Below are 18,048 nucleotides of genomic sequence, written 5' to 3'. Positions count from 1 at the left end.
TCGGTGGAGTGCAGCAACAGAACTCTATTCAATTGAGCATCAACCAAATGAATCCATTAGAGATTTTATCCTTCGGATAAAACTCTTAGACTCACGTTATGAGTCATGGGAAAAATTAAACGATGTTCAATTGAAGAGATGTTTCATGGTGGGCTTAAAGAATAATAGCTTACACAACTTGATCATTGTATCCAATCCGGAAACATTCCATCAATGTTGTAAAGAAGCAATACGTTTAGATGACAACATGCTGGAAGATGATCATGCTACAAGGTGTTCCTCATCTAAACCAAGTGAAGCAATGGCAAAAGAAAGATCGATCTCGAAATTGACATTCCCCGAACTCTATGCAGCCTTGCTTAAAACCTTTTAATTGACATCTTCTAAGAGAGGATGAAAACCTTCAAAACCAGACATCCTTAATGCCTCTACAAGTGAGGAATGAAATGGCTTGTGTTGAATGTAATCATCATAACCATCCTAATCCCCATTGTACATACAAGGCACCTGTTCTTCTATATTGCATATATTGCCACGATACTGAAAAGTGTCCCGCTTCATCCACAATTGACTCAAAATCTCCATCTCTCGTGCACCAAACAGAAACAGTCCAAAGGGTAGAAACTACTCAAGAAGAAGCAGTTAATCGAACACTTCAGTGTTTCTATTGTCGTGGACCTCACAAGGTGGTAGACTGCACAGTTTGGAATACTTCCATGCCTATCGTCTCACTGACCCCTTGCGACCCATGCGTGAACGATGTGGCATTGAACATATGTTCCAAGACGAGTTATGTCAATGTAACCTCGTCTTACAAAATACAACTCTAAACATCTTAAGTTTACAAAATGGGGAATTTACCAAGGTGCCCTTGAATGTGCTTACACATTTACAAGCCAAGGCATGGGAAACAATAAAAAAGAATGCAAAAGACAATACCTCAACATGGGTAGAAGAACATGCTTTAAAGTAGAACCCAAAAGAAAAAGCAAAACCTTCTAAACCCAAGAAAAACAAGGGACTACAAACTATCAAAACCAAGGTCAAATTAATAGACAGGGAAAAGGAGCCTATAGAGGACATAAACCCAAAAGTACAATTGCTATTACGGGAGGAAGAGACCTTGCAGGAGCTGGAATTTCTAACATATCTTACTGAAAAGATCCCTAGGATTTTGGTTGGATTGGAAATTGCAAATAAAATCACCACAGCTCAAGCACAGCTTTATCCTACACACGAACACAATCTCATGACCCTCGATGTTAGGTCAGCCAACACTCATGGCACATCTTAAAAGAATTCCCTTCACACAAGACTTGAACATGCCAAGTTTGGGGTACCTTGAACATACTTGAATATACAATGTATATTGAAACTAACCCCCTTACTTGTTTTTGGTGATTGATTATGTGTTGGAAGTAGATTTGATCTTGGGGCATAAATGGACTATTGCTGCCCATTGTGCTTTGCTAGCGATGGAGTCATTCATGATAGTCAACGACGACAAAAAGTTGACAATACCATACTGTAAGGAGGAGGATCCAACTTTAATGGATTTCTATGATGCTGAACACAAAAGGTTACAAGCCTCTTCCGAAGAGGCCCCTCTACACAATGACCTACCATTTGCGTCAACGACCAACTCTGATAAAGCATCTACTCCTTTAACCCCATCTTCACCATTGAAGTCCAATGCCAAAACCTTGTAAAATCAACAGCCATTCCTGATGATGTTCTCCCCACGCAACCATCTATCTCTAACAAGAACTCAAAGGAAAAGCCTCAGAGCAGTCTATGCATCTTTATTGACAAACCTCACCAAAAGAGACAACCACATGCTTGAAAGCCTCATCATCGACATCCACTCCACAAGAGACTCTAGCCTCATCATCATCAACAATGCCCATGAGTCTCAACCCTGTAGCCTCTGTGCCAACCAAAATCAAGGAGGGCTCCAAACCTTCCACACTCTACCTAGACAACCACGATCAAGATATGTTAATAGTATCAAGATGTGGGTGGAGAAACAGCTACTCGTAGCTTAAGGCTACTATGAAGGTGCCAATCAAATTTGGGTGCCTCGACAGTCAAAGCTTCTTTCTCAACATAGCACTCAGAGGCCAAGGATGAAGAAAAGTACTCCACAACACCATCCACAAAAGCCTATGTGAGTTCCTCAAAGAAATCTACCAAGTCAACAAGTGTGGGTACCAAAAATACTATTGCAAGCACAAGGGTACTACCAAAGAAATACCAAAGCTTGGGTACCCAAGCGCATCACAAAGTCCCCTAAGCTTGCACAAAGAAGGAAGCCTCAGCACCAAGCACATCGGCCACCAGTTTATAATGTTCATCAAAGATGGGTGCTTGTGTATACGCTTCAACAACAAGGATACTATGATGGTAATTCCATCGTATGGTTGCCAAAATCGAACAATGTAAAGGAAACCTCACCACTGACTTCAACCCCAACAGCTTCACTTAAAGTTTGACAAGAATGGAGCCCCAAGCAACAACAAGAAAAACACTCAACCACTCTCGTGCATTCAGCACCAACACAAGAGCTTGTGTGTTCAAGCAAACAATCAGCAGTCTTCCCTACCGCCTCGACAACATTTGAGACACAAATTCAAGAATCAATACCCACATCTGCAAAACGGAGATTTATGAACGCATCAAGAACAAAATAACAATGCTCTTGTCACCCCTCTGGATGTGAGAAATAAGTGCACAAGAACCTGTTGCCTGCATGTCATGCTCTGGTGGCTGATGACCCATAGAATCATTTTAATCAAACATCATCGGGGTCAGAACCTGCACTTTCATGGGTTTAGGCATTTTTACGAAATAAATTCATGGCCCCCCAAAAAAAAACTCATGGAACTACATTTCACAGAATTCCATCTCACGGAACTACACTTCACAGAATTCCATCTTATGGAACTCCATCTCACGGAACTACACTTCACGGAATTCCATCTCATGGAACTCCATCTCACGGAATTCCATCTCATGGAACTCCATCTCACGGAACTACACTTCACAGAATTCCATCTCACGGCCAAACAAACCTGCAATCTCATGGGATTGAGCATTTCACGACATCCCTTCACAGCCAAAAAACCTACATATCACGAATTCAAGTTTCACATGAATTAACAGACTCATGGCTTACAAACCTACAATTTCATGATTTAAGCCACATCATGGATTAAGCCATCTTATGCATTAAAACTTTTTCAACAATCTTCAATAGCCATTATATATTTGTTAAACTTATTGCTTACTATTCTTATGGCTAAATTAATGTAGCAGCTACTCCATGAGTATATATATCCATACTCATACACTGGAGAACATTTGCACCAAAGCCTTACCATACAACTTCCAGGTACATCTCTGTGGGGGGCCATGGTAGGCAAAAACCTGATCAATGATACAACCCATCACCTAGAATTTTCCTTCAAATTACAAACCTCTCCAAACGATGCCACAATCTTCACAAATTAATGATCTTCAATCCTTAGTGAAGATATCTATATTAGCCTCGCAAGTCAACATAAGTCTTTCAATCCTCACCCAACAAGTGGCTACTTCAACACCACAGAGTAGTTCAATAAGAGTCTATATGACTCGATTCTTGTACTCCATGTATATCTGCTTCATAAGAGAACTTAAATATACATAAAAAATAAAAAGCACGGGCAGAAGAAGCCAGGAACAAGTCCTACTCAATAATATTTGACAAGAATCCTGCCACACAAAGGGACATCATTAAAGGCCAATTTTCTCAAATGATGAATGTAGCTTCAATAATGAATCAAATGAGGAAATGAGAATCACCATCTCATTCTGATGAATTAAGTCTACATTCCTCCGGATCCTTGCCTCTCTTCTCTCCCATTCATTATTAACATCTCTTTTTAGTATCCCCACTAACACAAATCCCATGTAACATTACTTATGATTGCCAAAAACAAAGTGAGCAAACAATTTTTTTTTAAAAAGCTCACACAAATATAAAAATGGAATCATTTGCAAAAAACCCCACCCCCCACCCCGTTAAAATTCCCAATAAACCACTAACCTCTTCATTCATTAACTAGCTTTTCCTATTTCTTCTGGAGGAACAAAGACCATTGAACGTCACTTAAACATCAAAATCGTCGATAAAACTTGTTCATTCTCCCCACACAAAGATCTTCAACGTGATCACAAAGACGCGATCGCCATCAGGAAGGGGGGTGTTAACCCAATTCTAGGGTTAACAAGAGCTACCACCATTATCTTACATCAAGGAGTCACGGTAGATACACCAAAGGGACATACATTTAAGATATAAATCAATGGTGTCCAAAGCTACAACTTGGACGGGCACCCGTAATGGTGTGACGGAGTATTTATGGTAATTCTCGCTTCAAGAGCATGTGGTAGCAAATTAGGATGAAGTCATAAGCGATGTACTTCATGGATATATTATGAGAGTAGCCATTGTAATAGCATTAGGCCTCTTATGAGCCTAAAGTGCCCAGTCAGCCATAGTTTAAGTGAGTGTGAGCACTTATGGCCATGTATATAAGTGAATTTCTCTCATAATACAACATACTCTCCCATTGTGCAATTGAGTCTTGCTCTTGCTAATATATCTCCTTAATGCATGCTAGTGATGAGTGTGTGTGAGTGTGTAATGAGTGTGTGTGATGAGTGTGTGTGAGTGAAGTGAGGTCAGAGGAGGGACGAGTACCCGTAGTGCAATGCGGCGGTGTGACAACGCTCACGGGAGGCACGGTGGAATTGCTTCTCAAGGAGTTGTAGAGCTTGGAGACCTTAAGGGTTACGAGCTCGGCCATCGGTCAACGACAGTTTGCGGTTCACCACGTAATCTCTTTTTGGATGTGCTTCAAGGAGGGTTAGGGTGAGCCATAACACTTCAACACACCAAGATGACCCGAAAGTGGAGAAGAGTGCATCTCATGAAGCACCTTTGGTATGTAGGATTAAGTAGAAACAAGATACACTCGATCCTTGTACCATAAGAGGTTATTCTACAGCTTGTGATGATGGGGAATATCTTCATGATTACCTTGCTATAATTTCTTGTAAATTTGGACAACAACCTCATTTAGGAGTTATTTCTCTTGGATTCCCTTAATCCAATCACCATAATCCTCCATAATTGATGTCATAGTACAATCCACCTCTTTTGTTTGGGAGGTAGAGTTGTTTGGGATAAGAAAAAATTTAGCACCGTATGATCACTTCTCTCACCTTGAAGTGGGAACCATACAAGTAATGATGCCACTTCTTGATAGCATGAAGGATAGAAAGCATCTCTTGCGCATAAACATGCAATGACATCTCCCTTTCGGCAAGCTTTTTACTCTCAAAGGTAATGAATCCATGCTCTTGATAAAAAAGAGCCCCAAGTCCTCTTCCACTTGCATCCGCTCTCACATAGAAAGTCTTGGAGAAATCTGGACAAACAAGAATGGGGGCCAATGTAAGCAAAGCTTTGATCTCATTGAAGCTTTTGACGGCAATACAATCCCAAAAGAAAGCTTCCCTCTTGAGAAGATTGGTAAGACGTGCCACTATTGATGCATAATGCTCCATGAATCTTCTATAGAAAGAAGATAATCCCAAAAATCCTCCCAATTGAGTTGAATTGCTTGGTGTTGGCCAATCTTTGACACATGCTACCTTCTTTGAATCCACTCTTATGCCATTCTCTCCTACCAAATGCCCAAGATATTCCACTTCATTGACCATGAATGAGCATTTTCTCTCTTTTTTCCAAATAGCTTGTGCTTCCTTATCACTTCAAACACTTGCTTCACATGAGATAGGTGCTTTTCTTTGCTCTTGCTACTATATATCAATATATCATCGAAGAACACTAGTAGCACAACCTTAAATATAAAATGAGCCGATACCTATTCATCAATGCTAGGAAAGTGGCCTGTGCATTTGTAAGACCAAAAGGCATGACCATAAAGTGAAACGACCCTCTTTTGGTCCTAAATGCAATCCTTCTCTTCATCACCCTCCTTTATCTGTATTTGATGGTATCTTGATCTTAAATCAATCTTGGTGAAAAGTCTTGCTCTCTTGAACTCATCCAAGAGATCATCAATGCATGGAATGGGAGAGGAGAAGCAAATGGAGATTGCGAGGGTTAAATAAGACCCATGGAAAGTAAACATTGCACTTGCTTTGCCACTTCCTCTCTTTCCACCTTGGGCAACCAATAGGGAGGCTTGTTGATGGCCTTTGCATTCGATTCAAGTATAATGGCATGATCAATCTCTCTCTTAGGAGGTAGACACTTTGGCACATAAAAAATATCTTCAAACACCTTAAGAAGGGTTGCTATATCTTTGTCCATATGTTGTCCATTTCTTTCCATCCCTTCTCGAGCATAATGTAACACATAAATAGTGCCAAGAGCCTTAAGTTCCCTCTTAAGTTGCTTCGGGGTGATCAAAGAGAGCTTCTTTGAATGATTTCTAGCCAATAACACTTGTTGTCCATGCATGAAACTCATAACCCCTTGTTGAAGGTTCATGTGGACAAAATCACATCAATAGGACCCATGTCCAACACTTTCAACACACTTTCAAGTGTATGAAGGACTTAAAATCATTTCAATAGAAGGATATGCCAAGCTAGTCTTCTCATTTTCTCCATTGGCCACTTGCACTTGAAAGGTTATGGTGGGTAGTTCCACCAGAGCAAGGTCGAGAGAGTTAATGGATTTAGAATTGATGAAGCCATGGGTACTTTCGGAATTAACTAATATATGCACAACTTTCCCATTGATGGATCAAACCAAACGTAGGGTGTTTGGGCTTTGGCAACCGGCCATTAGCTCTTGAGAAATAGAACATACACCCATTGAAATTTCAACATTTGTGGATGCAACTTCATCCAACACATTCCCTTTATCTTCTCCACCAGGATCAAAAGGAAATTCCCCATCTTCTTTTTTATGAAGGAGTGATCCTCAAGTGACTCATCATGTGATTCTTCATTACAATCCTCAAATTATTCCCCATTATGAGAGTCCTTGGTATCTTCCTCCTCCTCCATGAGGATCATAGTGCCCACAACCTTCTTTGACTTGCATTTGTGCCTGAGTGACCACCTTTCTTTGCATTTGAAACATAGATCTTTGTTTCTCAAACTCTTCAATATTAAGGTCATCTACTTTATGAGTTTTATTGAAGGTTTGGAGAGGCTTCTTGTTTGTTAAAGTTATCCCCTTTCTTTGCATCATAATAGGCTCCGTTGTCCACCCCCATAAATTGTAGGGAATCTTGGAATGGATGATTGGGTTGAACAAAGGGAGCTTTTGCCAAAGTAGGAAGGAGTGATGGTTGGCTTAGGAGAGTCCTTTATGGTACCCACCACCACAGGTTGGGATCTCTTATATTTGGGTTCATAAAGCTTCGCCAATCTCATGGCCTCTTTGATAGTGCTTGGTCTTTAGGCTGAAATATCCGCCTTGATGTTGAAATCCAAACCATGCATAAACTTTTTCATCTTCATGTCCTCGTTCAATCCTTCCACAAACATTGAAAGCTTCATAAGCTTCTTGATGTACTCCCTCACCCACATCCCCTTTTGAGATAGCTCATACCACTCCTCATGGTATCTATCAAGTACTAATGGTGGCGAAATGAATGCCAATTTCATTTCCTCTTCAACTCATCCCATGAGTGCGGCATGTTCCCTTGTCTGACCATGTGTCTCCACCATTGATGCGCATAGTCCTCCATATGCAATGATGAAAATTGAACTTTGTCTTTCTCATCTTTTGGGTGGTATAGCTGAAAGTATGTCTCCAATTTAATGAGAATTTAGCAATCCATTCCTCCAAGTCATATGGATTTGAGCCATCACCTTTGAACTTTGAGATTATGACCTTGTCTTTGACATCCTTCAAGGTATGGATTGAGTTCCCATGATGTGGTGAAGGTTTGAATTTTCGCATTTTACAGTAAGATTCCAAGAATTGAGAGAAATCCTTGTACTCCCGCTTGATGAGATTAGGTAGTTCCATCCATCTATCATGCGCATCCTATTGCCTCTATATGAAGGACATATGATCCCAACTTCTCCATGAGAAGTTTGAAGTCAAGTCGATCCACTGGCAGTTGTTGAAAGAGAGAGCGGCATTCAATGTGGGTTGTGAGGCTTGAGGGTTCAGCTTATGTGAGCACTCCCAACATTGAACTCCTTTTCAACCTCCCTTGAGGCTTGACCCATAGTGTCCTCCATATTGTCCGTAGAGTCATCATCATTCATATCTCCTCTATCCATTTCCTTAATGGCCAATGACAACTTCCTTGGTCTCCCTTTTGGTTTACTGGCCACATGAAAACATAGTTTGTCCAAAAGTGGATGATAAAATAGAGTAGAGATGTCGGAATGAGGTGATCTAAGGCTTGTTAAAAAGCTCTTAAGATGCCCTATCCATCTATGGAAAAACAGCGAAAATTGGATGTGCCATGGTATTATACGTTTAGGGTTAACAGGGATATAATTGAAAATGAAGATTTGCTCCTTAAATCCTCAAAACTTATCAAAATTAAAATTTTATTGGCTCTTGATAATTCTCTAAACGTGTACTAAATAATGACATAAGGGGTTTGACCTTAGTTAATGTGCAACCATTCTCCGTTTTGAATTTTTGGTCAAAGTCAATCCTAGAGATGTGAAGTGTTATTTCGTGAAGTGTTAATACGTGAACTAGCTAAGCCGTGAGGTGTTAACCCGTGAAAGGCTAAGTCGTGAACTAGCAGTCCGTCAATCTGTGAACTAGTAGACTATGGTTCATGGCTAGACATTTGTGATGTGTTTTAGCAATCTGCACTATTCCTTGAGTGATTGATCATTTAATGGTAGATGTAGGACATTAGTTTATTTTCCATGAAGTAGTAGGGAGCGGGTTTGATATCGTGAAACAACAGACTGTTGTTTCACGTTTTAAATCCCGCAAGTATGTGAGAAGTGATTATGGGAAATGAATAGGAAGCTAAAATAATAAAAAGGGAAAAGAAAAAGCATCAAATGCAAGCATTTGGGCTAGGGATCATGTGCACAGAATCGTATAGATAACCACAATTGATAAGCACGATTGGAGTAAGCTTAGAGCTCCTACTTGAGAATGATGGCACGCAAGCAGACGATGATGGTGAGATGTGCTGGACAAACGAGGCATCAAACATGCTCCTGAGAGATGATAACAGATGATAACTCTCGAAAAAAGAAGACGAAAGATGCATGAAAGAGGAAAAGTGAAGTATTTATGATCTAGCTGTCGGCACCGGCGGCCATCTTGATTGGATATGACACGTGTTGAAATACGATACATGGAGGCTTTTTGACCGTTTCCCAACATGAATTGGCATGAGTCGGTTCACAATGTGAACTAGCTTGAAGTGTTTCACGATGTGAAATAGCTCGGAGCGGTTCACGATGTGAAACAACCTCGTTCCCTTTTACATGTAAATGGTGATACCCTATGGATTCCTATATGCTTAAACATTCCAAGGCCATTCATAATGCATTTAGAGGGGTAGACTTGAACACATGAAATGTATGAATACATTTCATGGTGTGAAATGCATACCCCTTTACCTTATACCCATTTGGAGTTACTACTTGAAGCTAGGTACTCCTTGTCACTCTCCTTCCTTTTATTGCCATGGGAACCAAGTTTGTACTTTGGAGGTTGTGGGCACATGTTGTTGTAACCACTTTAGTCCGAAGTAAGAACTTCTAAGCTTTTCTTCCATCTAGCGGAGGAGTACGTCTATCGAATCTTGGTGAACCTGTTTTGTGTCCTATGAATGTGAGTGCACATTTGCATTACCTTATTCCACCACTCGTCTCAACTTGATCTCTTTGGTGGTACTTTTGCATTGCCTTGATAGTAGCCCTATGCTACTAGTAAGTCTTTTCTGACCCACCACTTTTGGATGTTGAGTGTTGTTCGGATGTACTTGGGTTGCTGCTTCCTCTCCTTAGATTTTTTCCCTTGTCTCTTGCATGTAGTGCTGCTTTCCTGATTTGACACCCACGGGGTTTTGTCCTTATCATAGTATCCTTAGGCTTGAATTTGGGACTTGGGAACCCACTGTTGTCTGACTAGATACATTTGTTGCCTTTAATGTGGTTCTCTTGACTGGGGAATGATGTTTTAACGTGGATGTATGTTCTGTTGATTCTTTCGCTTGGCTTGGCATTGGCAGCTCCATGCCATATGTAACTGCCTGCTTTCCCTTATTAAATGGACTCCATAATGGGAGGGTGATGGTTTCCTTGCCATCGTTGAGTTGTACTGTCCGTTTTTCCCATTGGATGTTACAATTGCTCGCAAATCTAGGATCATCCAAGAATCATCTCCTCTTCCATGGTTCTTGCAAGCATAACAAATACCTTTCCAACCAAGGGATTATTTCTGATGGAGATATTAACATTTAAAAATCCCACTATTTGTGTAACTACTGATAAATACATATTATGAACATGTGCATTGGTTGCCTCTAGGTGGGCTTTGTTTAGAGCTACTCATGTCTCTCATAGGAAATCAAGTTCTAACTTGGTCCCATATCAATCAGTGTAATGCTCTTTGTGTGACTCCCCTTTGTAGCGACCTTTACACTGAGGCGTGCTGACTCAATGTCTACGTCATCCTCTTTAAGCAGGGTGAGTGAAGCCATGTTCACATGTAGCATTCTCCCTTGGAGCCTCTATTTTGCTTTGGCTTCCTCTTGAGCTTGTCTGATTTTTTCCTCAACTAGCTCTTTCTTTTGTTTTAGAAGATGCTCTTGTGCGAGCATTTCTTGGGTCAGGGGTCCATAATATTTTTTGAGTTTACTTCCATTGATATATCCTTCCATTTCTACCCCATTGATGGTTTCAATTCGGACTGACCCTTGAGGGGTGATTTTAGACACTCCTCTGAAAAGCCCTAATCCTTTGTATTTCTGTTTCTTTTTCTTAGTGCTTTCAACATTGTACATGAAGGTCCCCCGTTTCTAGTTCTTTGTGTTTCAGGTTATGGTCAAACTAGTGTTTTCTCCGTAGTTTTTCAACCTTAAGCTCATGCGAAGCAATTAGCCAAATTTCATCGAGTTTTCTAAATCAATCAACCTCTCGACTAACACATTTTTTGTGAGCCTTTCCTCTGTATTGCAATACACAGGCTTGGAACTAAGAATTCCATAGGCATTACCATATCAATACCGTAAGCTAGACGAAAGGGAGTGTATCCCGTTGCTACTTTATACAATGTATGATAGGCCCATAGTGCTGCAGTCAGCTTATGTTCCCAAATCCGACTGGCTTCTAAAGTTTTAGTCAAGATAGCATATAAAATCTTGTTTGTGCTCTATGCTTGGCCATTTGCCTGTGGGTAATAAAGTGATGATTTTTGATGGACTACAAGGAATCTTGTGAGTAATTTTTCAATCACTTTATTGATGATATGTGAATCCCGGTCTCATTGACTAATTCCAATGGGTAGCCAAATCTAGAAATGAACTGTTCATATAAGAACGTGGCTGTAGTTTAAGCATCAACTACTCTTTTCGAGGCTCTCGCCTCTGCCCACTTAGTGAAATAATTTGTGGCCACGATTACATAATGGGCTTGTGTGATGGATACGCCGCTGGACTAATAGGTCCAACAAAATCAATACCCCATTTCTTAAAGGGTTGTCTCAAAATTATAGGTGTAAGTGTCATCCTATCCTTTTGTTATAGAATAGCAAACCGTTGACATTCCTCGCATATTTTCACAAATTCCATGGCATCTCCGAATAACGTAGGCCACCATAGTCCTGCTTAAACTACCTTGTGAGCTGTAACTTCTTCCGCAGAATGTCCTTCGACTATTCTCGAGTGTGCTTCTTGTAATATTGTGCAAACTCATCTTCTTGCACACATCTCCTGAGGATATTATCCTTGCCCAGCTTATATAGTTCTCCCACTATAATCAATTAATATGGTGCAGCCAGCTGAATAAGCCGACGCATCTTAAAGGTCGATCGTGTGGAGAACCATGAGCTAGATACTCAGATATTTCCTCGCTCCACTCAGGCACCATATCAATTTTGAACAGACATGCATCTGGGAGGTCATTGTTGTCAATGCTAGTTGCAGGTTCTCTGTTTGGAATTCTAGACATATGGTCTACTAAAACATGTTGTGTTCTTTTTCTCACTGTGACCGTAAAGTCAAATTCCAAGAGTAAAAGCAACCAGCGCGTGATTCTCCTCGTGGTGCATGTCTTATTCACTAGATATCATAAGGCTTGGTGATCAACAAAGAATACATACTTGTTGGCTAACAAGTAATGTCGGTATTTCTTGACCAACCCTTACGCTCAATTGTGGTGTAGTTTATCTCTGCATTATTCAGTTGTGAGACGACTGGCAAAGCAAAATGGGTAATCTAAATTTGAATTCCCCGGTCACACCAATATGCATCCTATAGCAAAATTTGATGCATTGATGTGCACATGGAATACAAGATCCCAGTTGGGAGGTCTCGGAATTGGTGTACTAGTCAGTGCTTTCTTCAACTTATTATATGCATTGACATTCCTCAGTCCATTCAAAGACGATGAGTAGTTTATATAATGGCCTAGCAATTTTAGCATAGAATATGATGAATCGTCGGTCGATAATACCCAACATGTCCCATAAACCACTATACACCCTTGCAGTTTGTTAGCGGGGGTAATTCCAAGATCAACTTCACTTTGCTCTCATCAGTGGAAATACCATTCTTGGACACAATGTGCCCTAAGATTACACCGTGCTTGACCCAAAATTGACACTTTAAAGAGTTTAAGGATATACAATAGAATTGACATCTTCCTTAAGCAAGCCAAGTGGTCAGTTCAGGGCGTGAGTGTACACATAGATCGCCAATGAATACCTCCACCCACTTTTGCAAGTAGTCCTTGAAGGCTATGCACATCAGTTGTTGTTGGGAAGCTTCTGGGGCATTGGTGAGGCCAAAAGGCATAACCTTAGAAGCATAGGTCCCCCACGTTGTGTTGAAGGTCATCTTGTGTTGGTCTTTTGGTGCTATAGACACCTGATTGTAGCCTAAAAACCCATCTAAGAAGCTCCAAGCTTCCTCGTCTACTACCCGTTCTAATACATGTTCCATATATGGCAATGGGTAGTGGCCTTTCCTGGTGGTTGCATGAACCTTTTTAAGATCGGCACATACTCTTAGCTTTCCATTCTTCTTTGGCACAATCACGATTGGTGAAAGCCAATCTGTGTGCTCAATTCATAGATGAAATTCACATCGACGACGAGTTTAGCAAATTTCTCCTTTATAATTGCTGCATATTTTGGATTCATGTAATACGGTTTAGGCCTAGATGGTCTTGATCCTTCCATGATCGGGATGGTGTGTTGAATCACCTCCGGTGGTACACCCTTCATTTTCGTGTATTTTCAAGCAAAACAATCCTTGAACTCTTTGAGGAGAGCAATGAGTTCTTCTTCTTCAGTCGTTGCAGTTAAGTCTTTAGCAATGTACACAGGTTTGGTATCCTCCCGTGGCTCTGCAATGTCTACCTCCTTAACGTCCGTTAAACCGTTGTAGAATGTGGATTGGCCATTTTCGTTCACTTTTTTGGTCGTTAATTGGACCACTTTTTGTTCATCAATGGTGTAGGTTTTGAAATGGTCCGGCACCGAGAGTAGGCCTGGTTATTGTCCTCATCATCTTTTGTTAGAGCCATCGCCTTTTTTGCCTCGTGCTCGCCTTCAGCTGGAGCCTTATTTCATTTTCTTCTTTCTCCCTTAGAGAGTTTAGGCATATCATGCTCGTGAGGCATGGTTTTCTCCTCTTGTTTTCCTGCCCAGGTTATCTTATTCAATTCCTCACCCCAATTCTTAGAAACCTCCTCGTGCACCTTAGTGACTTCAAGATATCTTAGCCAACTGGGCGTCCATGGGTCTATTGTGTAACAGGGCATTTCGTCGGGCGCGATATACCTCTTGTTTTCACCACTTCCTAAGGCGTTGGGTGCTGTTGCAACCTTGCGGCCCATACCCTTCTGTGCTGGAGGCTTCATCCTTTGTTTCCTCTTATCTTGGTTGCACATCTACCATACACACTGAGGTGGTGGGAATGAGTCTGGATTCAATGTATTTGGTTCCTCTAGGAGGCAACACATCTATGGTGGCAAGTATATGCATCCAGTTTTCACTAAAGTCCAGAGGTGGAAGCAACATACATTTCGGCCTCTTCCTCTTTCTGTGAATCCTCTCTAACTGGTGGCAGACTTGTACGGATGTAGTTCATTCTGTGGTGAACTGAATCATCTCCAAACAGTTTCCCTTCCATGGGGTGTGCCTTCCACGTATGGAGATCAATTGGAAACCATTAATCAAGATAATGGGTTATGCGTAGATTAGAAGAAACACGATGGAAAAAGCCAAGGGATGGCTCCCTGGGCAGAGGCGCTAAAAATGTTATGGCTCACCCTAACCCTCCTTGAAACACATCCAAAAAGAGATTACCTGGTGAACCACAACAGTCGTGAGGATCTTTTCAATGGCCGAGCTCGTAACCCTTGAGGTCTCCAAGCTTTGCAACTCCTTGAGAAGAAATTCAACTGTGCCTCCCGCGAGCGTTGTCACACCACCACATTGCACTACAGGTACTCGTCTCTCCTCTCACCTCACTTCACTCACACACACTCACTAGCATGCATTAAGGAGATAGATTAACAAGATCAAGACTCAATTACACAATGGGAGAGTATGTTGTATTATGAGAGAAATTCACATATACATGGCCATAAGTGTTCACACTCACTTAAACTATGGCCAACCGGGCACTTTAGGCTCATAAGAGGCCTAATGCTATTACAATGACTACTCTCATAGTATATCCATGAAGTACATCACTTAGGACTTCATCCTAACTTGCTACCACATGCTCTTGAAAGCGGGAATCGTCATAAATACTCCGTCACACCATTACGGGCGCCCATCCAAGTTGTAGCCTTGGATACCATTGCTTTATATCTTGAATATATGTCCCTTTGGTGTATCTACCGTGACTCCTTGATGTAAGATAATGGCAGTAGCTCTCATTAACCCTAGAATTGGATTAACATGAAGATATATGATAAAGTGAGCAAAGGTTTATTTTGGAAAGGCACACAAATCACTCCATCTACAGCCTATCAACCTCAAACGGAGTGTACCAACAAGTAGCTTGAGGTGTACTTAAGGCATTATTGTCATGATATACAAGCTTCATGGGATGAATGGTTGCATCTTGCTAGAATTTTGTCATAATTCAAGCAATTTGAGCATTGGGATGTCTCCTTTTGAGGCTCTTTATGGGTATCAAGTGCATATGCCATCCATAGCCTTTCAAGAGGATAAGGTGGTTAATCCTCTGGCCAAAGATGAATCGACAAGGATGAGACAACTTCTTCAACTTTGTAAGGACAACATGAAGAAGGCTCAAGATGTCATGAAGGCTAATATGGATGAGCATAGACGCAATGTGAAGTTTCAAAAGGGTGACTATGTGTTGTTGAAGCTTCCAAAGAGCTATCATAGCATTCTCAAAGGCTAATATGGATGAGCATAGACGCAATGTGAAGTTTCAAAAGGGTGACTATGTGTTGTTGAAGCTTCTAAAGAGCTATCATAACATTCTCAAAGGCTCCACCAACCTAAAGTTTTCTCATAGGTATTATGGGCCATACTTGGTGCTTAAGAAGGTTAGTGACTTGGCTTACAAGTTTGATTTGCCCACTTCTACAAGAATCCACAATGTATTTCAAGGTGAGTGTATACATTGAGGAGAATGCATTTGCAACCCATTATGAGCTCATTACTATCCTCTCCATTGATGTATATTGGAGGATGTAACCAAGTATACATAAGGCAAATTTTGAGGACAAAATCTTTGGGGAAGGGAATAAAGTAGGAACTTTAGTTAGGGCATGGGCATGGGCTCAACTTTAGTTAGGGGAAGGAATGCCCTAACTAAAGTAGGAACTTTAGTTAGGGCATGGGCATGGGCTCAACTTTAGTTAGGGGAAGGAACTTTAGTTAGGGCATGGACTCAACTATAAAAGGGGCTCATAGATCTTCATTTGTATCTTTCATATGACATTTGAATGAACCTTGGAGCCTTGAGCTACCATACTTTGGCTTATGGAAGGCTATTTCCATTCTTATGGTGGGAGATTAAACCACTTATGCATTATCTGTGATTCTTGTTGATTGCATGCTAAACTACATAATGATTTGTTCCAAATCTTAGCTTTTAATCTTGCTTAATCTTGCATTAGTGATGTTCCATTTCAAATAATTTCAGAATGTTTTTGCTTAAAAGTTCACTAACATGAAGGGAATTCGTCTAGAAGTAGTAAAACACACTATCCCTCTCCATGAAGGCACAAAACCATCCAAATAGAGAGCCCACAACATGAATCCCAAGTACGAACAAATGGTCAAAGAAGAGCTTGACAAGCTCATCGTGGGGGATTTATGTATGAGATTAAACACATCGAGTAGTTGTCATAGATAGTGATTGGAACAGAAAGCTTAGAGGTTGTGTACATGTGAAAAAGTTTACTATCGCCACAGTTCACGATCACTATACCCCCCTACTGTCTACACGGACAATACGTTGGAAAGAGTTTCCCTAAAGTGAAAGCTTATAGTTTATTAGATAACTTCTTAGGCTATAACCAAGCAACTAGTCAATCAATATAAGACATCTTTTGCTACATAGTGGGAAACTATCGCATCATGACATTCAGTGCGCTTGACCAATGCCTCTCACCACCTTCTAATGCTTGATGTGTAGAATCTTTATTAAGGATCTCCTTTGGAAGATATTGGAGATATTGATTAAATTTTATGTGCACTCAAAGTGGAAGAAGCATCTTGCTTATCTTAGACTAGTTTGTGAGAGATGCAGACTCTATCGCATCTCAAAGTGGAAGAAGCATCTTGCTTATCTTAGACTAGTTTGTGAGAGATGCAGACTCTATCGCATCTCAATGAACCAAATGCTAAACATATTATCATGCTTGGCCAATGCCCCCCCCACCTTCCAATGCTTGATGTTTATATCCTTTATTAAGGATTCCTTTTGGAAGATATTGGAGATATTCATCATTGATTAAATTTTATGCGCACTTGAAGTGGAAGAAGCATCTTACTTGTGAGAGATGCAGACTCTATCACATTGACCGTGTGCACATTGATGCTTTAACATTCGCTACTATTGGATGTGTGTTAGCATAGCCGAGGGAGCACAACATGGAGTTCCCTATGACCTTTGGTAGCCAATCAGTTTAATGATGTAATTATACCACCTTTGGTATGCTATAAAGAAGTATAGACATTATCTCTTGCTTACAAAATTTATTTATTTTTGTTGACAATCAAGCAATGCTTTATTTGGTGAACATGCCTTGCACCACGAGGCACATCAGTAGATGGTTGCTCATTCTTTTGAAATTTGATTTCACTACTATCACAATCATGCAAAAGAGATTCGTGCATGTACATGTCGACCACTTTTCCAAAATTCCAAGTAGAGAAACCTCTTTAGGAGTGGAAGATGATCTTCTCGATGCGCCATTATTTCACATTGACCATGTATCAGAATGGGGTGAAGACATCGTACACTTCTTGTTCGATGGATTCTCGATTGATCATCTCATTAAGAAGGGCAAAGCCATACACCTCATCTCATGAAAGCTTCCCCCTATTAATAACTGATAGTGGGAATAATTTACAAGAAGGGTCAAGATGACATCGGATGAAATGCATTCATGAAGCTGAGTTATCCCATTATCGCATAGGTGGAGGACGTTTTGCCGTTCGGACATAACAGCCTGCATGGTTCTCCAAGGTGGACTATTGTGGCCTATGCTCTTTAGAGACGTAACAGAATCCATTTAACGCCTATGATGATGAATTCTAAAGTTTTGCTATGGTTTAAGAAATAGTAGGCATAGGGAGTACAAGTT

Source organism: Cibotium barometz, chromosome 43 (assembly GCF_041138505.1).
Source record: "Cibotium barometz isolate CiBa-2024 chromosome 43, ASM4113850v1, whole genome shotgun sequence".
In the NCBI taxonomy this organism is placed as follows: domain Eukaryota; kingdom Viridiplantae; phylum Streptophyta; class Polypodiopsida; order Cyatheales; family Cibotiaceae; genus Cibotium; species Cibotium barometz.
This window is presented reverse-complemented; position numbering follows the sequence as displayed.